The following is a 24,359-nucleotide window of genomic DNA, read 5'->3' on the forward strand; positions in this document are numbered from 1 at the left end:
TACTAATGAAAAATGTTTTCAGATATCATTGTCAAAATAGCATGCAAATTAAAATTGTACCTTTAGGAATTATATGATGAAACCGGTATATGATGGAACCGATAAATAATGCATATGCAAGATATAATGGACTGGTGAATAAGGGATCTGGAATATATGTCCATTTTAATGTCGACATAATGATAGTATTAAAGTTTATCATGGACCAGAAGTCCAATCTGTACAGTGACTTGCATTATTTAGAGTCTTATGTATGTTCATATATATGTGTGAGTCATAGGTTAATGGATTATTCATTGCATATATTGAAAGTTGTTAGATGCATTACTCATTATATATTTTGTTTTCTATATCTCATATTGATGCATTAGTTCTATACAATAATTGTGGTATATGTGAATGTCTGTTCAAAATATATATAGTATGGCGTATTTGTAACTTTGAAGGAAAATTACAAAGAAATATTTATATTCCAATGGGCTTATAGTTGTGATGAAATTATTGAAAACGTCGATTTAATAACATGTTATGAATCATGTAAGAAGAGTTCCTGAAAAACTTATATACGACGTATTTAAATAACCGGCGCTACAAATTTTTGAATATTACAATTATCAAACTCTTGAAAATTTTATGTGACTACATCATTGACATCTCAACCTGAAGTTTGAGTACATAAAAGTTGGTGAGATTTACTATTTGTATTCGTAGAAAATTATCGTGTAGTTAATTATGAAACTTCTAAAGAAGCGGGATACTTATGCGTGAGACTGTTTCTTATGGTCCAGAAGAACCATAATTAATGTATATAATTGCATATGTTATATTATAATTCATATGAGATTGATGAACAACATTAATAATGTCAAGTTGGGAGGCACCAGGAGATACGAAAGGCGATGTTCTCTATTGACAATCTAAAGGCACCAGGGTCGGATGGGTATATTGCAGAATTCTTTCACAAAAATTGGGATGAGGTGGGCTCCTCGGTGGTTGAGTCAGTGCAATCTTTCTTTTCCACAGGTTATCTTTTAAAGGAGTTCAATGCATCGCTTCTTGTTATGATTCCAAAGGGGGAGTGCCCGGAATTGCCAACACAGTTTCGGCCTATTAGCTTATGCAACACTGTCTACAAATGCATAGCTAAATGTTTGGTGAATAGGATGAAATCTTTATTACTATTTACTAGGTCTCATTTCGGAGTATTATGTTGAGGATAATGTGATGCTTAGCCATGAGTTGCTGCATATGGTTAATACAAGCAATGGGATTTCTACTAAGGCAGCTATTAAGCTTGATATGTCCAAGGCATATGATCGAGTGAATTGGACCTTTCTTTTGAGGGTTCTGAAGGCTAATGGATTTCCGGAAAAGTGGATTCAGTGGATTTCTCAATGTATCTCGACGGTTTCTTATAAGACCCTCATCAACGGGCAGGTTTTGGAGATGTTTAAGCCGGAGTGTGGGCTACGACAGGGTGACCCTCTTTCCCCCATACTTGTTTCTATTCTGTATGGATATTTTATCTAGAATGCTGTCTGTGGCGGAGAATATTAGACTGATTAAAGGACTACAAGTAACGCGACGATCGCCTTCGATTTCCCATCTTTTTTTCGCAGATGATGTAATGATGTTCTTTCATGCAACTCCTACCTCGTGCCAAAATGTGGTGGATATACTATCTAGATTTGGGGAGATCTCAGGGCAACAGTTGAACTTGAACAAATATTTTGTAAAGTTTAGTAGGCTTGCTAAGGTGGATGAAATCGATAATCTAAAAACCATTTTAAGAATTGGTCAGGTCATTGTAATGGAAAGACATTTGGGTGCTCCTATTGATTTCACGGTTAGGAAATTGGATGTTTTCAAGTACTTGATCGATAAGGTGGCTACTAGAATCCTTTCCTAGGCAGCACTAAACTTGTCACAGTCGGTAAAACTTATTCTGATAAACACTGTTATAATAAGCATCTCTTCACATGTGATGAAGTGTTTCAAGTTGCCAACTTCGATCACCAATAGGATTGATTCCCTAATTGCAAGGTTTTGGTGGGGACATAAGGGGGAAAAGGGTATTCACTGGATTAAAAGGAAGGTTATTCAGAGACCGAAGGGTATGGGAGGGTTAGGGATTAGGTCTATGGCTTGTTTAAATGACACTCTTTTGTTCAAACAGGTAACGCAGATGCATTGTAACCCTCAGCTGTTGGTGGCTAGAGCCTTGGAGCCAGTTCATACTTGTTCTCTGTGTACGGGAAGTGTTAGAACTAGTATGCATGGGAATGCTTCATGGGGTAGGCGTGGTTTGTTTAATGTGGGGAATAGTATGGTTAGAGGGTATGAATGGAAGATAGAGAATGGTGAAAGGGTGAAGGTTGCGAACATGAGATGGGTGCAAGGAACAACTCCGGTGTTTAAGTCTAACCAACTCCTGAGAGGGGTTGGGTCAGGAAGAGTGAAAGGCAATGTGGCAATTATTAGGGAAAGGTTTGAATGGAATACAACACAAAAGATTTTGGAGATGGAGCTGCCTTCTTCTAAGGAGAAGGATATGTTGTACTGGGGGCACCATGCCTCTGGGTTGTACACGGTGAAGACGGGCAACGCTTTCCTAATGAACGACTTAATCTTGCAGCATGAGGATTGTTCAAACTTTACCTTTTACAGGCTCATCTAGAAGCTTAATATACCGCTAAAATGGAGCTTATTCCTTTGGAACCTAGTGATGAATGGCTTCGCGGTTAAGTCAAACCTAGTACGGAGAGGTATAGATATAGAGGATTCTTGTGACTCTTGTGGGCTGGAACAAGAGGACGTTCAACATCTTTTCAGGATGTGCTCTTTTGCGAAGTATGCTTGGCTTAATTGCCCTTTGCATATTTCCTCTGAAATTGATGAATCTACTCCTTTGGGACACTAGATTCAGAAATATATCCTGCTTTTTCATAGCGAGGATGGTAAGATAAGTGAACGCATAACCGTGTTCATTGGGGTTCTTTGGAGCCTCTGGTTAACTAGAAATGGAAGAGTATTTAGTAATAAAGGAGGGTATCTTGCGGATCCATTTAGAAATTACAATATGTCAATGCCTGACTTATCTATTTGGCGCCAGACGGATGGTAGTGACGAGTATAGAGTGAAGGGTACCATGTTAAATGGGATGCCACCTGGGTTTGAGAGAGTAAACATAGGATGTGATAGGGAGGATATTACTGATCCAACTGATGACAGGTTAGAAATGATTATTATGGTGGATGGCTCTTGGAAAAAGAGTAATGGAAATGCAGGTATGGGATGGGCCTACTCAGTGGATAACAATAATTTTATGGACGGAGGTGGTAATTTTGGTAAGGCGCTATATGCCCTTCATGCGGAGCTACTGGCTTGTGTAGCTGCTCTTAAATGGGCCAGAGCGAGTGACAGGCTAAAGTCGTATCACCTAATCAAAAGTAATTACCTAAGTCCTCTAACTAAAGTAGATAGGGAAGTAGGGTCGAATCCACAGGGAAACTAGTCTTTCTATTTCTAACTAATTAATAGCAATCTAAATCATTAGTAACAATTTGTTGTGATTTAAAGATTATACTACGAAGAATATAAGTAGGGAAAATAAAATAAGAGGAATCAATGAATTAAGGACCTAGGGCATAGGTTCACCAATAAATAATATTCCAGGGTAAAACATAATAACCAATCATTAATGCATCAATTAACCAGATAATAAAGGGCTTTCGCTACGTATTACAATCACAGAATTAATCTACCGGTATTAAATCTCATCTCTCGAATCTCGACTTAACCATTTATAGATTAACCTGCCTATTGAAACTAGACCTAAACATCAATTCTCATCTCTCGAATCTCGAATCAATATTGTCAAACTCATGCATAAAAGATCAGGCCTAATCTAGTCACAGAGCATTAAATCAATCAATAGGAAATTAATATAGCATTGATAATTAACAACAATAAATTACCCCTTCATATTATTTATGGATCCCCATAAACCCTAGAAAAAGAACTACTCACACATAATTAAATCTAAACTAATCAAAGCAACAAAATAAAACATGATAGAAGGAATAAAATAAATAACTGAGATTAAGAGAAAAGAAATCGTTACCAAAGTAATCCGAATAAAGAGTTGAGTAAAGAACAAAGTATATAGTGTAGAGATAGAAAATAAGCTTAAGTAGAGAGAGAAAATCTAAGAGAAAGAATTACAAAAGTAAAGGAAGAATAACGAAGTGTAAAAAGAATCCTAAACTTGCTTAACAAAAACATATTTATAATAAGCAAGAATCCTAAACTAAAACAAACTAAACGATGCTTAAAAGATCTATCAGAGACACGCGCCCGACCGGGCGCCACACCGCCCGACCGGGCGCGCCTTTTTGATCGGGCGAAGGGCTGTTGCGATATAAGTCTTCTTTGCCCGATCGAGCGCGCCATCGGGCGGACCACCGGGCGGACCACCGGGCGGACCATCGGGCAGACCACCGGGCGGACACCCTTGGGCCGCTTGGACTCCTCGTTTAGGCTCGTAACTTGGCCCAAACCAAATATCCTCTTTGGGGCTTTAATCATTCGGTCCAAATGCCTCGTCTTCACACAAGTCGAGCCCTTATTCACCGGTTTGATTACTCTAACCGATCTTGGGCTACGAAAGATGGCCGTGCTCCTCCAATGCTCGTAGTTGCTCCATAAAATCCTGGGAAAGTACTCCAAAGGTGCAATTCCCTACAAAACTCAACCAAAACTACGAAAACACTAGAAAACACATATTAGTAATAAAAATGGCTCTAAAGAGCCAAAAAGAACTACTCACACATAATTAAATCTAAACTAATCAAAGCAACAAAATAAAACATGATATAAGGAATAAAATAAATAACTGAGATTAAGAGAAAAGAAATCGTTACCAAAGTAATCCGAATAAAGAGTTGAGTAAAGAACAAAGTATATAGTGTAGAGAGAGAAAATAAGCTTAAGTAGAGAGAGAAAATCTAAGAGAAAGAATTACAAAAGTAAAGGAAGAATAACGAAGTGTAAAAAGAATCCTAAACTTGCTTAACAAAAACATATTTATAATAAGCAAGAATCCTAAACTAAAACAAACTAAACGATGCTTAAAAGATCTATCAGAGACACGCGCCCGACCGGGCGCCACACCGCCCGACCGGGCGCCACACCGCCCGACCGGGCGCCACACCGCCCGACCGGGCGCGCCTTTTTGATCGGGCGAAGGGCTGTTGCGATATAAGTCTTCTTTGCCCGATCGAGCGCGCCATCGGGCGGACCACCGGGCGGACCACCGGGCGGACCATCGGGCGGACCATCGGGCAGACCATCGGGCAGACCACCGGGCGGACACCCTTGGGCCGCTTGGACTCCTCGTTTAGGCTCGTAACTTGGCCCAAACCAAATATCCTCTTTGGGGCTTTAATCATTCGGTCCAAATGCCTCGTCTTCACACAAGTCGAGCCCTTATTCACCGGTTTGATTACTCTAACCGATCTTGGGCTACGAAAGATGGCCGTGCTCCTCCAATGCTCGTAGTTGCTCCATAAAATCCCGGGAAAGTACTCCAAAGGTGCAATTCCCTACAAAACTCAACCAAAACTACGAAAACACTAGAAAACACATATTAGTAATAAAAATGGCTCTAAAGAGCCAAAAACACTACTAATAATGACTAAGGGACGGGGGTAAAATACTACATAAACTAGACATATCAAACTCCCCCAAGCCAAACCTTTGCTTGTCCCTAAGCAAAGAGCTCATCAATGAACATATAAAACATTTCTCACCCCAATAATCAAATCAAGCACAGACGATTCAAGGAAGATCTAATGAGCATGCTTCAATATCAATAAATCTCATTCATCCAATCACTCTTCCTCCCCAACAATTGTCAAATAGAGCAAACCACACGAGCATATAGAATTCAAGACTAGTGCTCACACACTCAACTCTCATTTATGTGGCGAGTAAAAGATGTACTCGATCGCTCTCCAACTACCCTTTTATGTGAACAATGCCCTCCCAAACTCACACACTCGCGTGTTTAAAAAGATAAGCACTCAACCTAATAGTCGACTCGGAATATGTCAATTCATAATTTGCATTGATAAACAACACTTTCACATCTACACAACTCTATGCACAAGGTCGGAAGGTCTTTAAAGCTTGTAATGTAAGGCTAGGATAAAGGGTAAGAAATATTTGGGAACATGTGAGAGAAAAGCCATGCTTAAAGGGAGCCAAATCCTAATAAAACCAATGATCAACATCTCCAACATAACTAACTCCAACAAGAATCCACCAAATACTACTCCAAACAACATAAACAATCCCAACACTTACAATTTCACTCATAAAAATATGACAATGTAGAACTTGAGTGAATAAACAAACTTTGAACTCATTCTTTTTTCAAACTTGATACTTTTTTTTCCTTTGAATTTTTCTTGGGCAACTTTCATATAGATAATTTGAACATATAACAATTTTTTTCTTTTGCTTTTTTTTCTTTTTATTCCACATTGGAAATTTCAACTTTGAAACACAAATTCTTATTTTTTCCAATCACAAAAATCAAAGAACAAATTACTCTTCTTATACCTCCACATTGTGCAAATAATGTGCACACTACAAATCCCTCACCTCACTAACTATAGCTCCCCCAAGCCAAGCTTGGGACTAGTAACCAATGGGGCTAAAAAGGCTTGTAATGTGGCTAAATAAACAATTAAAGGGCACAAGCAACAACATGGGTAGCAAGAAGGGAACAAATGTATCTAATATCGTCTGAAGGCTACCTAAAAGAATGAACGCCTTCGTCCTCCTCATGTGCATAATAGGTGAGTCATGAAATACTACTCATAGTTGCAAACCAATACTCAAATTCATTGACATACCAGGAACTAAACACACATTCCTAACCAAATCAACTAGTCAAGCACTATATTCACAAGTAGTTGGATAAAATTGACGCATGTTTAGGCATCCAAGCAATTAAACTTCAAATCATGACCAACAAGTCCACAATGCTTATCATCAATAACCAAGAATCAAAACAAATTTTCTCAAGTATGGGGGCATAGAGAAGCATGATTTACAATTCATTGGAACGTATTTTTGGATTTTTTAATTTTTCAATTTTTTTGTATTTTTCTTATAAGAAAGCAATAAAACTACACTAGGAAAGCAGTAAAACTACACTAAGCATACCAAGAGAGAGAGTGAAAGATATACCATATGAACACGAGAACCTCCCCCCAAGCTAAATCAGACAATGTCCTCATTGTCTTAAGGGGAAGCAAGTATTCAAGGTGACTACTCGTCATCATCACCACATCAATGTCACCAAAGCCTCAAGATTGCAATGCATCTCTTTGGAACAAAATTGGGCAAGAAAGAAACAAAGTGTTAGTGGAAAAAAAGATAAAAATTGAGTCAAGTGCACTATTCTGATCATAACTTTTGATGTATAATTGATAATTCAATGATTCTAATTGCATTGGAAAGTAGACTTGAAGAGCTTTCCAACTATAGGTCACACGCCAAAAACGGATAAGAAACGCAAAAGTTATGGCCTGTCAAAGTGGAGCAGTTTTGCTGATCCGCTCTCGCGCCAGGTCGGGCGCCACACCACCCGGTAGGGCGGTATAAACCCTCTAAATTCTCTTTGTTCTCGCGCCCGGTCGGGCGGTCGAAATGTCCGTACTCGTCAACTCTCGCGCCCGGTCGGGCAAAAATTGTCAATTTTTCACCCTTGCTCTCGCGCCCGGTCGGGCGGTCCTTCGCCCGGTCGGGCCCGAGGCAATGTTTGGTACGAGAGACTCCTTCTCTTTTTTTCCAAATTTGACTAACTCTTTTCCTTCTAACCTGTACAACTCAATAAACTCATTAAACTCTCTCCTCTCTCCTCTCACAAGAAACAGAAAGAAGACTAAAAAAAAAAACAAGAAAAATACGGGTTGCCTCCCGCAAAGCGCTGGTTTATTTAGGTCCCGCACGACCTTCTTACTACATGTCGGGAAGTTAAGCCCCTTGGCCTATCGCCTGGTCGGGTGGTTCTTCACCCGGTTGAGCGATTTTTAAACCACGACTCGGCTTCCTAACACGCCCTGTAAGGCGCCAATTCACCCTATTGGGTGGATCCTCGTTGGCTTGAACTGGTGGGTCTTTACTTTTGTTCGATTGAGAACCCTTTTTGACCGTTGGTTGCCTCGATTTATCACTTTGTTGAGCTATTACAACACGATCTGGTGGAACTCTCACTATAGGCTCAGTTTCCGCAACTTGTGTACTCATTTTCACCTTCTCATCTTCAAAACCAAGACCTTCACAGTATAAGGCTTTCTCTATTGCGTCCACTTCCTCTTTCCATTGGTTAGTTGTACCTGTAGAAGATGCAACACACGATACCGCCTCCAAGGGATCTTTAACAAAAGCTTGGGGCTTATTAGAACAATTACCAACCACATTAATTTTATAACACTTCTCCTCTAGCATGGGGCTTTTAGGGGTATTATTCAAATTAAAAACAATTTTATCATCCCCTACTGATAGTGTCAATTTACCACATTTCACATCTATAATTGCTCCAGCAGTATTAAGGAAGGGTCTACCCAAGATAATTGGGGTATGCAAATCCTCAGCCATATCAAGAACAACAAAATCCACAGGTATATAAAATTTACCCACTCTAACAGGGACGTCTTCTAGAATGCCTATGGGGTATTTAGAAGAACGATCAGCCATTTGCAGAGTAATATTAGTAGACTTTAATTTACCCATTTTTAGCTTTAAACACACAGATAATGGCATGACACTAACACTAGCGCCCAAATCACACAATGCATTATCAATCATTAAATTGCCAATATGACAAGGGATAGAAAAACTATCGGGATCTTTTAGTTTGGGTGGAGATTTATTTTGTAGTACGGCACTGCATTCAGCAGTAAAAGCGACAGTCTCTACCTCACTAATAGACCTTTTCCTAGTCAATATTTCTTTCATGAATTTTGCATATGCAGGTATTTGCGTGATTAATTCTGTAAAGGGAACTGTTACCTGCAAATCCTTCACCATGTCAAGGAACTTACTAAACTGCTTATCCATGGTGCTTTTCAAATGTCGATTTGGGAATGGTAGTTTGATAATTGGTTGTTGCACATCATTATTCCTGTCTTGAGTTACAACCTTCCCTGAAGTTTTACCCTGCAATATAACATCAGAAATATTAGTACTACCCTTTAGCCCTGCAGGGCTAGGATTAATATCCCTTGGTATAAAGGAATCAGGATTAGCAATTTCTATTGAAACAGGTTCATCTTCTTTGGGCATAGGAGGCCCATCATAGTGTGAACCACTCCTGAGGGTAATTGCAAACGCCTGATCTGTGGGTTGTATTGGTTGCAATGGTAGGGCTCCTTGTGGGCGAACCTGAAGAGCAGCGGCTAACTGTGCAATTTGAGTATCTATGACTTTATTGTGGGCTACAATCGAGTCAATTTGTGAGTCTCTACTCTCCATATGCTTTTGCATACTAGTTAACATCGCTCTAATTTTTGATAAAGCTGGGTCAGAAGGTGGTGGAGGAGTTTGCGGTTGGTTTTTCTGGCCAGCATTGGGATGGTAATATTTCTGCTGAGGTGGTGGTGCTGGTTGTTGTGGAGGTGGAGGTGTGGGATTTTGCACATTACTGCTCCTATAGGAAAGGTAAGGATGGTTCCGATACCCGGGATTATTATAGGTGTTGGAGTATGGGTTATTTTGCTTGACGGACTGAAAAGCGTTGACCTGCTCCATAGAACTCCTACACTCATGTTCCCAATGACCTACAATTCCACAATTTTCAAAGAAAGCATCATTAGCATTATTATCAATTGCAGAAACATTAGTTATTTTAGAATTAGCAGTAGTAAGGTTATCCAATTTCTGACAAATAGAGGTTAATTGAGATTGCAAAAAGGATACAGAATCGACGTGGTGTTTTCCCTTGTTTGCAAAACCTCTAGGATTCCCATATTGGGAATTATGGATCGCCATATCTTCAATAACCTGACCTGCATCATCAACATTGAGGTTCATAAACCTCCCATTAGCTGCAGAATCCAAAATTGCTCTAGAAGAATTTCCGATCCCATTGTAGAAAGCTTGTATCAACTGCCACTGTGCTAAGTTATGATGAGGGCACTCTCTCTGCAGGTCTTTGAATCTCTCCCAAGCTTCATATAGTGACTCATCTGGCTCTTGGGCGAAATTTTGAATTGCGCTTCTCAATAGAGCTGTTTTCTCTGCAGGGTAATACTTGTTATAAAAATTCAAAACAAGAGTCTCCCAATTAGTAATGCCAAGTGCAGTTCTATTTAAACCATTAAACCACAGTTTAGCTTTTCCACATAAAGAGAAAGGAAAGAGAATCTCCCTTATTTGGTCTTGCGTGACCCCAGCTTGCCTTATAGTGTTACAATATTGGCAGTAGTCAGCAATGTGTAGATTTGGGTCTTCACCCTTAGCTCCACTAAATTGCTTCCTTTCTATCATCGTGATGAACTGGGGCTTGATCTCGAATTGAACTCCCTCAAGATCTGGCGTAGGAGAAAGGTGGGGAAAATGCGCCAAAGATGGCTGAGAATAGTCGCTGAGCTTTTTAGGTGGATTTTCTCCCATCTCTAATTCTGATTCTGAAGAAGTGTCTGGATCACTAGAATCAGATGAAGGGTCTCTAGGAATTTCACCACCAGAACTCGCCAGTATTTGCTTGTATAAATTCTTTTGCCTATGGAAAGAGCGCTCGATCTCAGGATCGAAAGGAATGTAGCCTGATCTGGAACACCTGGGCATAAACAAAGAACTAGACAACAGATATGAGAACTGTCCCAAAAAACTTATGTTCTCCGGGACGAAGGAAAATAATCTAGACTACAAAAACAATTAGAAATAAAAAATATAACCGTTTCCCCGGCAACGACGCCAAATTTTGACAGGCTAAAGTCGTATCACCAAATCAAAAGTAATTACCTAAGTCCTCTAACTAAAGTAGATAGGGAAGTAGGGTCGAATCCACAGGGAAACTAGTCTTTCTATTTCTAACTAATTAATATCAATCTAAATCATTAGTAACAATTTGTTGTGATTTAAAGATTATACTACGAAGAATATAAGTAGGGAAAATAAAATAAGAGGAATCAATGAATTAAGGACCTAGGGCATAGGTTCACCAATAAATAATATTCCAGGGTAAAACATAATAACCAATCATTAATGCATCAATTAACCAGATAATAAAGGGCTTTCGCTACGTATTACAATCACGGAATTAATCTACCGGTATTAAATCTCATCTCTCGAATCTCGACTTAACCATTTATAGATTAACCTGCCTATTGAAACTAGACCTAAACATCAATTCTCATCTCTCGAATCTCGAATCAATATTGTCAAACTCATGCATAAAAGATCAGGCCTAATCTAGTCACAGAGCATTAAATCAATCAATAGGAAATTAATATAGCATTGATAATTAACAACAATAAATTACCCCTTCATATTATTTATGGATCCCCATAAACCCTAGAAAAAGAACTACTCACACATAATTAAATCTAAACTAATCAAAGCAACAAAATAAAACATGATAGAAGGAATAAAATAAATAACTGAGATTAAGAGAAAAGAAATCGTTACCAAAGTAATCCGAATAAAGAGTTGAGTAAAGAACAAAGTATATAGTGTAGAGAGAGAAAATAAGCTTAAGTAGAGAGAGAAAATCTAAGAGAAAGAATTACAAAAGTAAAGGAAGAATAACGAAGTGTAAAAAGAATCCTAAACTTGCTTAACAAAAACATATTTATAATAAGCAAGAATCCTAAACTAAAACAAACTAAACGATGCTTAAAAGATCTATCAGAGACACGCGCCCGACCGGGCGCCACACCGCCCGACCGGGCGCGCCTTTTTGATCGGGCGAAGGGCTGTTGCGATATAAGTCTTCTTTGCCCGATCGAGCGCGCCATCGGGCGGACCACCGGGCGGACCACCGGGCGGACCATCGGGCGGACCATCGGGCAGACCACCGGGCGGACACCCTTGGGCCGCTTGGACTCCTCGTTTAGGCTCGTAACTTGGCCCAAACCAAATATCCTCTTTGGGGCTTTAATCATTCGGTCCAAATGCCTCGTCTTCACACAAGTCGAGCCCTTATTCACCGGTTTGATTACTCTAACCGATCTTGGGCTACGAAAGATGGCCGTGCTCCTCCAATGCTCGTAGTTGCTCCATAAAATCCCGGGAAAGTACTCCAAAGGTGCAATTCCCTACAAAACTCAACCAAAACTACGAAAACACTAGAAAACACATATTAGTAATAAAAATGGCTCTAAAGAGCCAAAAACACTACTAATAATGAGCAAGGGACGGGGGTAAAATACTACATAAACTAGACATATCAGCGAGAGGTCACCGACGAATTGTTTTGTACACTGACTCACTATCTATTATTCAGTTAATACAACATCCAAAAAGAAGGGAGATACGAATGCTATGGACAATTCAGGAATTACTGTAGGAAGGAAATCTATTTTGCACTAGCCTAATTGCCTTATCTGGAAGGTTGCCCGGGAACAAGTTGCAAAAGCACATGTTATTGCTAATAGTTGTAGAGTAGACTTAATTAGCTTCACCTACTAGTTTTTCCTTTATTTTGTTGTTGTCAAAAAAAAATAATAATAATGTCAAGTTTTGTCATCAAATGATTATTAATAAATGTATGTTTGATCAAATAAAAATTATCAATTTCTATTATTAACGACTTCCAGAAGAAGTCATAACCGCATAAGTTTAATTTTTAAATCAACTATAAACAGAGATTTGAAATAATGATATTAGAGATAGACACATGTATGGTGAAATGAAGATACATGTTCACGTGAAGACTTGAAGAATTGAAGATGCAACTTCAGCTTAGGAGAGTCGAAGATCAACAAATGATACTTTACTTACTACATATGAGAAGATATCCAAACATATTGGATTCATCGTTGCAGCACTAGAAGATCTCAAGTTATGTATTCATCAGGGGGAGAAAATACGCGCTGCACTCTTTTTCCCTTGACCATGGTTTTGTCCCAAATTGGGTTTTCATGGTAAGGTTTCTAATGAGGCAGCATCTCGAGCGTGTTACGAAGAATGATGTACTCTTTTTCCTTCACTATGTTTTTATCCCACATGGTTTTTTGTAGTAAGGTTATAATGAGGCACAGTCTTCGATAATGGACATCCAAGGGGGAGTGTTATGAAATATTTGTGGATATTCATTATCCTCCTTTGTATCATTTCAGAACAATCTAGATCTAGGGCTTATATTCTTATCCAATCAAACCCTAATATATTGTATGTATATATACACCTTATCATATGGAATAATATACACAGATTTATTCTCTTTCAATCTCTCATCTTTCCCCTTATTTTTCACAACATGTAACCTATATTATTGTGATTAAAGACTATACTACAAGCCACCCCACTCAATTCTTCCAATAAAACAGCACGAAGATTCGAAAGGACCGCCTCAAAAACCACCAACTTATCCGACGAAGAAACACCATATTTGGCTAACCAATCCGCCACACGATGAGCTTCTGTAGGGAATATTTCAAGCATTATGATCCCAAACTTGAACCCCACTGTGATCATACACTAAAGTATGGTGGCGTTTCAAAGGGAAAGAAAAGAGAGCAAAAGAGTCGCCAACAAGTTTTAGGAACTTGTAAACCCAAAAGACAATCCAAAAGGACCATCAACTCCATAAGGTCTTGAACCAAACAGGGTCCGGGGATGAGGGTACGAATCCAATCTACAAAAGAAAGGACCCTCCCTATAAAATAGGCCTCTACTTTGTTCTGCTCGTATTCATATGCGCTCTTCGAATAACATACAAACATTATATTAAACCTAACCTGTTTATCTATGTTGGTTGAATATTAATGCACAAATAAAACTATTTTTGGCGATCACTTGAGTTAAAATCATATTAGCCTAAACCAAATTATTAATTATCTTATTAAGCATGATTTCAAGTACAAATTCCCTTTAGCAATCATAAAAGGTGTGATCAAGCAACAACAATAATATAATATCAAGCAACATAATAATAGGCAATAAATAATAATAACGATAATAATAACATGATAAGGCATAATAAATCTTAATAACAATAGCAAGATCCTAGGCATGATGCTAACAAGATTAATAACAAATCCTAACATGTCACTAAGCAATAAAGATCAAAGCTTTAAACCTAACATGGTACTAACATGCTATCATGATATTAGAAAAGAGTAAAGGCGCCCTAAACATGATACTAGAAAACAATAAACAACATCCTAACATGATACTAGGAATTAAACATCCTAACATGATACTAGGAATATTAAACAATAATAACCATGCTTTCTACGTTGTTAATAAAATAGGGAGTAAGCTAATCTACTTACTTTGAAGCCTCGTACCTCTTTCTAATAACAAAACACAAGTTAGTAAACTTCAATGAAAATAATAAATAAAAGAATTAAATAACTAAATTGAAATAAAGTTTTGACTAGTTTTGGACCAAACCCTCAGAAATTATCAAACCTTGCACGTCTAGGGCGAAGACAACTTCGAACTTGGCTAAGAGATTCTAAGTCTTGTGAATGCGGAATATTGTATTTGTAAAAAGGGTTGGCTTAGAAAGAGAGAGAGAGTAAGAAAGAAAGAATTAAGTAATTCTTGAGAGAGAATAGAGAAAATTGATAGTAATTGATGAAAGTTGATGAGAAGAATTGATTGGGAGAATTGATGAATAAAAACAGAGGTCGAGGACCATATTTATAAGAAAATAGTTCGGAAAATCATAGAATTTGATAAGGAATAAAACTCCACTCTGTCGCCAGAAAACTAGACCTGTCGCCAGAAATTTATTTTGTCGCCAGGCGACATAGTTTGTCGCGAGGCGACAAACCTGTCGTTTGGCGACAGAGACAGTTTTTGCGGATTTTGTTTTTATCATATCTTTTGATCTAGAAGTCCAAATAAGTCATATAATAAAAAGATATGACCGAAATAGTGAAAGGGTGTCAGTTTTGGATAGAGTTTCGTATTCCTTTCATATCTTTTTCGTTATAGCTCGGAATTAATATTATAATATATCATTGGAAAGATAATTTCAAGATCTATCCAACTATATAAAATTTGGATAAAAATTATAAGGCACGAAAATAATATATAACTATCTTTGAACATGTTTAAATCCGAATAGAATTAGGAAAGTTTTAAAAAAGGAAAGTTTATATTCAAATCAAATTCTATGATCTTATCTTTTCAAAAAAGGATAATTAAGATATTTTAGAAACTTATAGAAGATTCTAATAAATCCTAATTAGTTTAGGAATAGGATTAAACCTTTGGACCCTCCACATGATCATTGGGTCGTAGGTAAAATCCGGTTTGGGCCCAGTTTAGTATTTTGGCCATAACTTCCTCATTATTCATCGGAATTGGGCTTATAATATATCGTTGGAAAGGTATTTTAAAGCCCCATCCAACTACACCATTATTGGACCCTTATCATGGACCAAAATAAACTGGATTGGACGTTTTCATAAAATAGAGTGGGTTTTCGAAAACAGAAAGAAGGATTTTAATAAAAAACTAACCGCAACACTTGACTTTTCCACACTTTTACCTCATTCGATTATGGTTCGACGCAAAAGGTATTCATCACTGGGTTTGGTTTTGGGGAGACACAAATGGGTGTCTACAGAAGCCCCCACTTTGACTGAGTTTGGAGAAACGAATGTTTCGAAAACAAAAGTCAAAGTATCGATAGGGACGGAGAATGATCCAGAACGTTATGCGATTCCAAATCATTCTTATAACGCCGATACCTGCAAACTAATCATTAGTTAAAACAGATAAAAGAGTTAAGAAACGCGTATCTTGCACCGTCGAGCACACGTCTCTGGAAATAACCATTTTGTTGTTGCATTTTATCTTAACGACGTTCTTCAAGCTAGAGAACGCCATCTTTGAAGGTAACATTGCGTCGTCATTTTCAATAATTCTTGGTGACAATCCTCCACAGTATTTCGAGAACATCGTCGAAAATAACTGTACGTCGTCATCTTTAGGGTTTGTGACAACTCTCCACATCCTAGGGAACGCTGTCTATCATTGCTGCTACATCTCGAGCTTTTCCTTAAATCATGGTGACAACTTTCACAATCTTAGCGAATGTCGTCGAAGACCGCCTCATCACGAACCGCTCTTCTGAAATCTAGGTGACAACTTCCACAATCTTAGCGAATGTCGTCGAAGACCGCCTCATCACGAACCGCTCTTCTCAAATATAGGTGACAACTTCCACAATCTTAGTGAATGTCGTCGAAGAACACCTCATCACGGACCTCTCTTCTCAAATATAAGTGACAACTTCCACAATCTTATCGGACATTGTCGAAGATCGCCTATCTCGTGCTATCTTCTCAAATCTTGGTGACAACTTCCACAATCTTAGCGGGCGTTGTCGAAGATTGCTCATCTCGTGCTATCTTCTCAAATCAAGTGATAACCTTCACAATCTTAGCAAAAGCTATCAAAGACCGCTTCATCTTGAATCGTTCTTCTCAAATAATAACCTCCCCAATCATAGTGAAAGCTATTGAAGATCGCTTCATCTCAAACCGTCCTTCTTAAATCCAAGTAATAGACTCTTTTTAATCTTAAAGCCCCCTGTTGAAGGCTTCGTCATCTCGAATCTTCAAATCTTCTTCCATCCTAGGAAATCGTTGTGAACCGTTACTTTGGTGCTTGCGATGAGCCAATACTTAGGCGCTTTAAGCTAAGTGAGACTATCTTTTGTCAGGTCGATCACTTATTGTTGTTGTAATCGAGCCGACTACTTAATCCTGTCAAATTGCTTATAGGGGCTAACTGGCGTACCAAGGAACCCAAAATTGCTGAGCCAGGTCTATATGACCACATCATGAAGCCACGTGACCTGTCGCCGCACCAGCGCAAGCCAAAACCTTATGTCGCCGCGATATCGTTCTATCGCCAGGCGACAAACCTTGTCGTTTGGCGATAGATTTCTTTTTCATTTCTACCGCTGCTGCTGCTGTTCATTGCTCGGTTTCGCTCCGAACTTTCAATTTGGTCATTTCCTTACGACCAAATCTGCTCAAATCTTTTGGAAATTAAAGCTCTTCATAATTTTGCTCAAACTTCTCTTATCTTGGAAGAATCTCATATATCTATATTCGCGGTTTTTTTTCGAAAAAATCCGGGAATATTCTTGCTCACTGGAATGTACCTGCATCTATATTTCAGACTATAGGACTTTGCTAATCTTTTATTATCTTAGGGTTGACCTAAGGCTTAGTGTTGTTTGACTCATTAATTTGACATGACTCGACTCAAAGCGTTTGACACATGTGGCTTGACATGACTTAAAAACAAAAATTTTCCGTCATTTTTGTGGAGGGTACCGACTTTCTCCCGAAAAAAGAAAGACGCGAAAAAGAAATCGAAGTGTTTAATGGTGCATGTTGAATGAGCTTAATCAAGTATATGCATTTGATACTATCCCTCAAGGTGCAAGGATTAATTCCTCCTAAACTATCTTAGTTGACTCGATTATGAAAGTATTAAGGTAACTTAGGCGCGGAGGCTAAGTACTTCATACTTCTTGATGCAATGATGATTATGAGTGATGTTGATATGACAAAGTATGCTTCAACATTATGTTAAGACTTCATGACAAAGGGTTCCTAATGGGAAGGACTATTTGGTCATGTATCTGTGATGTGTGTGAAAGTGACACTAAGGTTAAGCTGCAAAGGCTAACGGTGGGGAAAATATATTGAAAAGAGTCAAGAGATGGTGACTCTTAGGCTAGGTAGGCTAATGATGTAAGGATCAAGCCCCCAAGTCTAGCTCTAAGTGAATAGGGATGAACATTGGAGATCCCTTGACATGATCATGGTGTAAGTGTGTGAATGTGAAAATGAATGCATTTTTATTATGGCCGCACCTCATTGTGAGGTTGCCTACGTATCCGTTAGGAATCAGGCCAAACGTAGCTCTAGCCGAACCTCGCACAAGTGTGTGTATACCTCAAAAAGGTCTTTTTTAAGGGTTGTAACGTGGTTAGGCTAAAGGTTAGAGAAGAAGGGGATAAAGGCTCAAGACCCTAGATAAGCCCCCAAGGTGTTCAACCTTGCTTTTGAATCTTTGTATTTTTATGCTTGAGGTTTTTTCTCACTTTTGAGCTTTCTTTCTTTTTTTTTTTTGTTTATTTTTTGCTCTATGTTTTTTTGCTTTTGCATTTTTATTTTTATAAGTGTGGGCAATCCCGATCATGCGGTCTATCACTCACTTGGCATTCATGTTTCTCAGGCACAGTACAGAGCACTCGATAAGAGACGCAATCTGAGACATGTTCTTATCAAAGATATTTTCATATCATAGACATTGGAACACTTGCCCTTTTGTACACATTTATTATTTTTATATTTTTTATTTTATTCTTTTGAGATCACTCAAGCTTTCATATTTGGAACTTGCATAAGTTACACACCATCCCATCCCAAGGTTAAGTAGATGTGGGTTGAAAAAATGAGAGGTTTATCGTTAGACGAGGCTCAAAGTGTTTTATCAAGAAAAGGGTTATATATTTAAAGGGTGAAAGATATGATATGGCTACAAAGGGTGCCTCAGATCATTGGTATACCTTGTGCTTAATTCGGCGATTTTTTTTTTTTTTTGAATAATGCAATGCAATGATCACATGCAAGAAAATAAAATGCTCATTTTATTAAAAGGAAAAAAGTAAATTAAAGTCCTACAAAGTAAAAACTAGGGGAAAATGAAAGGTGCCTATGCTAGACTTTATTGGGGAAAGGAATAAAAAAAAGAAATAGAAAAAAGAGGTCACGAAATCTTGTCGTTGAAGTTCGCCTCTTGTCTTGTGCTTTATCATCACTCGGTCTTCTTGCCGACTGGAGGTATAGGAAGCTTGTTATTGTCGATCAAATATTGGATGGCCTCCTTTAGCTTCCAACAGCTCTCAGTAGTATGACCCCTACCTTGATGGTACTTGCAATGTGCATCTGGATTCCAACTAGGCAATCTCTTTTCAGGTGCGGGATCTTGAATGGGTCCAATGGGAGTAATGAGCCCCTTAGTATGGAGTCGATCGAAGGCAACATCATAGCTCATCCCAATAGAAGTGAATTCTTTCCTTAATTCTTTCTTAGATTCTTGGTTATTCATGGCTAAGACTTCATTGAGGTCAAAGGTACTAACATTGTTATTAGAGTGGGTGCTTTCAGAAGAAGAAGGATTGTCGTTCTTCTTTCCTTTCCAGACACTGTGGTTACTATTGTTAGTAGCTTTTTGTTTTGCAAGGTCATCTTCAATCTCTATGCCTATGTCGTAGACTGCCTTGAAAGTGTTCAAGTTGTGTTGATATCTCAAATGCTTCGAATACTTCTCTTGTAAATTCTTGATAAACAACCTCACAGACTCCTTCTCAGCAGGGACTTCATCATAATAGCGGAAGTTTCCCTCCACTTGTTGAAAAAGGAAGTGAAACTTTCATTTTCTTTTTGTCTTAGCATCTCAAGCTGTCTATGGTCAGTTTCAACTTGAATGTTACATTTATATCTATTGATGAAAGCATTTTTTATTTCTTCCCAATTGGAGGTCTTCTCTTTGTCAAGAGAAAAGTACCATTGTTGACATATAGCTTCTAAAGACAAAGAAAATACAGAATGAAAGGCTTTCTTGTCTATCCCCTTAATATTCATTATAGTTTCAAATGCTCTTAAATGAAAGTAAGGGTTATCCATAGGCTTAAATTTAGGGATGTCATTGGGATTGAACTTCTGCGGGAGAAGGTCCTTATCCACCGAGACCCCTTGTGAGCTAATCCCTTGGAATCTAAAGTCGTTGGACAGCTTGCCCAAGCTTTCCTGGATTAGGTCCATTTGTTTCTGTCTTGCAGGGTCACTTATTTGCAAAGATAAGTTTTGCAATGTCTCAGCCAAGTTGGCTACCTGTCCCTTGACCTCATTGAGTTCTTCTTGACTTGCCATTATCTTCCTAGCTTTCCTTTTCCTACCGATGGGTTTGTCAAAAAGTGCTACTTGAATGAAAGTGTTGTCCTTTATTAATCGCCCTTCTCTCCTTGACCAAGTACTGTAGAAAGGGAGATTAGGGATAAGTTTTATACCAATTATTTATTTTGACTCAAGCTTTATTCAACATGCAATAGATGGGAAAAGATTATGGAAGAGTGAGAAGTATGATATGCATGGGGAAAGAATGTAGTAAGTGGGAAGATGATGGAGATGGAGAAATATGGAAGAATTAAGAATAGAATGGACCCCCAACTCAAATGACGGAAGAACGACTCATGCATGAACCTAAGACATGGTCATAGTGTGACAAACATGTTATGTGTGTGCTAAGACTAATGAGTGTAGGTGACATGTTAAGACTTGTGTCATGACCATGTGGCTAGACTATGTGACTAGACTCAAACAAGGACTAAGTTAAGACTTCACGTATGTGCACTAAACTGGACAGGCTGTGGTATTTTAGTCATAACTTTTAATCTGTGACTCTGATTGGGACGAAACCAACGCCTAATTAAAGATAAAACCCGGGGCTACAGATCCATAGGTTATACGACTCGTGGTTCTTCCTAGAACTCCGGCTATGACCAAAACACGTTGACGCATGTGCAGTATACGGGAATAAAAAATCCGGGTTGACTAAAAGGAATTATGACTCGATTTTAGGCTTGTTCATTAGTTCAAATTAATTAATTAATTAATTAAACAAATTCCTTTAGTCATTGGTTAATTTATTTAGTTTTAACCACAAGTCAAACAAACGGTTAACACATATATAGTATGCACAAACAAGGATGCACAAGTAGTTCACGTAGTCACAATATGATGCAATGAGTTTGCAACCTAACCATGGCTCTAGTTCTCTAAAGTTCAAGGATATGGGTTAAGTCAAGAGGGTCCATGGTTATGAATCCGTATGCATTGCACACAAGCCTACCGTGAGGGTTGGTGCGAATGGACGGGACCCCGCGAGTTCGTGATGAAATCGAACTCGACTCCATGGTTTGGTGGATTCACAAACTTTGCACGTACCCGTTGTTTGCACATGATAGTGGATATTCAATTTGTCAGGTGAAGCAGGAACCCCCAGAGGGTTATGTTCATATGTAGAACACATATGGGTTCAGAAAAGTGAGAAAAGGACTCAATCAATAAATAAAATCGAGCCAACAATGCTAGAAATGGTCAAAGCAAGAAGGTAGACCCCTGGCTCGGTACTGGAAGAACTTGGCGCCAGACTACAGGGACTGTCGCCGCAAAAAAGCCTCTGTCGCCAGGCGACAGAAACTTTTTACGGGCGACAAGCCCTGTTTTCAAGACGCTAGTTCCTACATGCCTTGGCAAGTTTCTGTGTTCTTAGAATTTTCCAGATTTCGCATCGTTTTTTCGATTCTAGTCATGAAAGATATTTCTCAAATTTCCTACGTGTAAAATTCCTATGTATTGACTCATGAGGCTCTCCCATGAGAACCTTTTAATGCATATGACAATAATGTTAATCAAATCACGCACATGAAATACTTAGAATTTTTCGAGTCTCATCCGCTCATTCTAAATAATTGCCAAAATAAATTTCAGGAATATAAATAGAAATCCTCCCCAGTGGAGTCGCCAAAAACTGTAGGGAATATTTCAAGCATTATGATCCCAAACTTGAACACCACTGTGATCATACACTAAAGTATGGTGGCGTTTCAAAGGGAAAGAAAAGAGAGCAAAAGAGTCGCCAACAAGTTTTAGGAACTTGTAAACCCAAAAGACAATCCAAAAGGACCATCAACTCCATAAGGTCTTGAACCAAATAGGGTCCGTGGATGAGGGTACGAATCCAATCTACAAAAGAAAGGACCTGCCCTATAAAATAGGCCTCTACTTTGTTCTGCTCGTATTCATGTGCGCTCTTCGAATAACATACAAACATTATATTAAACCTAACCTGTTTATCTATGTTGGTTGAATATTAATGCACAAATAAAACTATTTTTGGCGATCACTTGAGTTAAAATCATATTAGCCTAAACCAAATTATTAATTATCTTATTAAGCATGATTTCAAGTACAAATTCCCTTTAGCAATCATAAAAGGTGTGATCAAGCAACAACAATAATATAATATCAAGCAACATAATAATAGGCAATAAATAATAATAACGATGATAATAACATGATAAGGCATAATAAATCTTAATAACAATAGCAAGATCCTAGGCATGATGCTAACAAGATTAATAACAAATCCTAACATGTCACTAAGCAATAAAGATCAAAGCTTTAAACCTAACATGGTACTAACATGCTATCATGATATTAGAAAAGAGTAAAGGCGCCCTAAACATGATACTAGAAAACAATAAACAACATCCTAACATGATACTAGGAATTAAACATCCTAACATGATACTAGAAATATTAAACAATAATAAGCATGCTTTCTACGTTGTTAATAAAATAGGGAGTAAGCTAATCTACTTACTTTGAAGCCTCGTACCTCTTTCTAATAACAAAACACAAGTTAGTAAACTTCAATGAAAATAATAAATAAAAGAATTAAATAACTAAATTGAAATAAAGTTTTGACTAGTTTTGGACCAAACCCTCATAAATTATCAAACCTTGCACGTCTAGGGCGAAGGCAACTTCGAACTTGGCTAAGAGATTCTAAGTCTTGTGAATGCGGAATATTGTATTTGTAAAAAGGGTTGGCTTAGAAAGAGAGAGAGAGTAAGAAAGAAAGAATTAAGTAATTCTTGAGAGAGAATAGAGAAAATTGATAGTAATTGATGAAAGTTGATGAGAAGAATTGATTGGGAGAATTGATGAATAAAAACAGAGGTCGAGGACCATATTGATAAGAAAATAGTCCGGAAAATCATAGAATTTGATAAGAAATAAAACTCCACTCTGTTGCCAGAAAACTAGACCTGTCGCCAGAAATTTATCTTGTCGCCAGGCGACAGAGTCTGTCGCGAGGCGACAAACCTGTCGTTTGGCGACAGAGACAGTTTTTGCGGATTTTGTTTTTATCATATCTTTTGATCTAGAAGTCCAAATAAGTCATATAATATGTCGTTGGAAAGCTCTTGAAGTCTAATTTTTAATGCAATTGGAATTAGATTAAAATCTTTTGTAGATAAAAAGATATGACCGAAATAGTGAAAGGGTGTCAGTTTTGGATAGAGTTTCGTATTCCTTTCATATCTTTTTCGTTATAGCTCGGAATTAATATTATAATATATCATTGGAAAGATAATTTCAAGATCTATCCAACTATATAAAATTTGGATAAAAATTATAAGGCAAGAAAATAATATCTGGCTATCTTTGAACATGTTTAAATCCGAATAGAATTAGGAAAGTTTTAAAAAAGGAAAGTTTATATTCAAATCAAATTCTATGATCTTATCTTTTCAAAAAAGGATAATTAAGATATTTTTGAAACTTATAGAGGATTATAATCAATCCTAATTAGTTTAGGAATAGGATTAAACCTTTGGACCCTCCACATGATCATTGGGTCGTAGGTAAAATCCGTTTTGGGCCCAGTTTAGTATTTTGGCCATAACTTCCTCATTATTCATCGGAATTGGGCTTATAATATATCGTTGGAAAGGTCTTTTAAAGCCCCATTTAACTACACCATTATTGGACCCTTATCATGGACCAAAATAAACTGGATTGGACGTTTTCATAAAATAGAGTGGGTTTTCGAAAACAGAAAGAAGGATTTTAATAAAAACTAACCGCAACACTAGACTTTTCCACACTTTCACCTCATTCGATTATGGTTCGACGCAAAAGGTATTCATCACTGGTTTTGGTTTTGGGGAGACACAAATGGGTGTCTACAGCTTCCCTATAGCAATGAGAAATCGAGACCTCCTACTCCCTTCTATCGATAAGCGTCTTGAATTTTCTAATAATATGAATATATGGAGAGTTGTTAGGTGCATCACCTACCAACGAACGGACCACCACCCCAGAATCACTCCACATTCCTGTGACCTCCATCCCACGCAACAACCAATCCCCCATTTATATTAGCAGTTATAAATATTCAGAGAACACTTATCAGTAGTAATATTTAGATTTTTTTTATATATATATAAGTGGTTCAAACCAATATAAAGCAAATCATATTAAAATTATTTATAAATTAACAAATTA

General features: G+C 37.9%; 1 non-coding gene across 1 annotated transcript; it reads left to right on the top strand.

The window, feature by feature from the left end:
- Nucleotides 1-10,192: 10,192 nt before the first annotated feature.
- On the top strand, nt 10,193-10,299 carry LOC145599911 (small nucleolar RNA R71). The gene has a single exon (XR_014104158.1). It is a non-coding gene; the product is annotated as a small nucleolar RNA R71 (small nucleolar RNA).
- The last annotated feature ends 14,060 nt before the right edge of the window (nt 10,300-24,359 follow it).

The sequence above is a fragment of the Chenopodium album genome, chromosome 20, assembly GCF_948465745.1.
Source record: "Chenopodium album chromosome 20, dcCheAlbu1.1, whole genome shotgun sequence".
NCBI classification, from domain to species: domain Eukaryota; kingdom Viridiplantae; phylum Streptophyta; class Magnoliopsida; order Caryophyllales; family Amaranthaceae; genus Chenopodium; species Chenopodium album.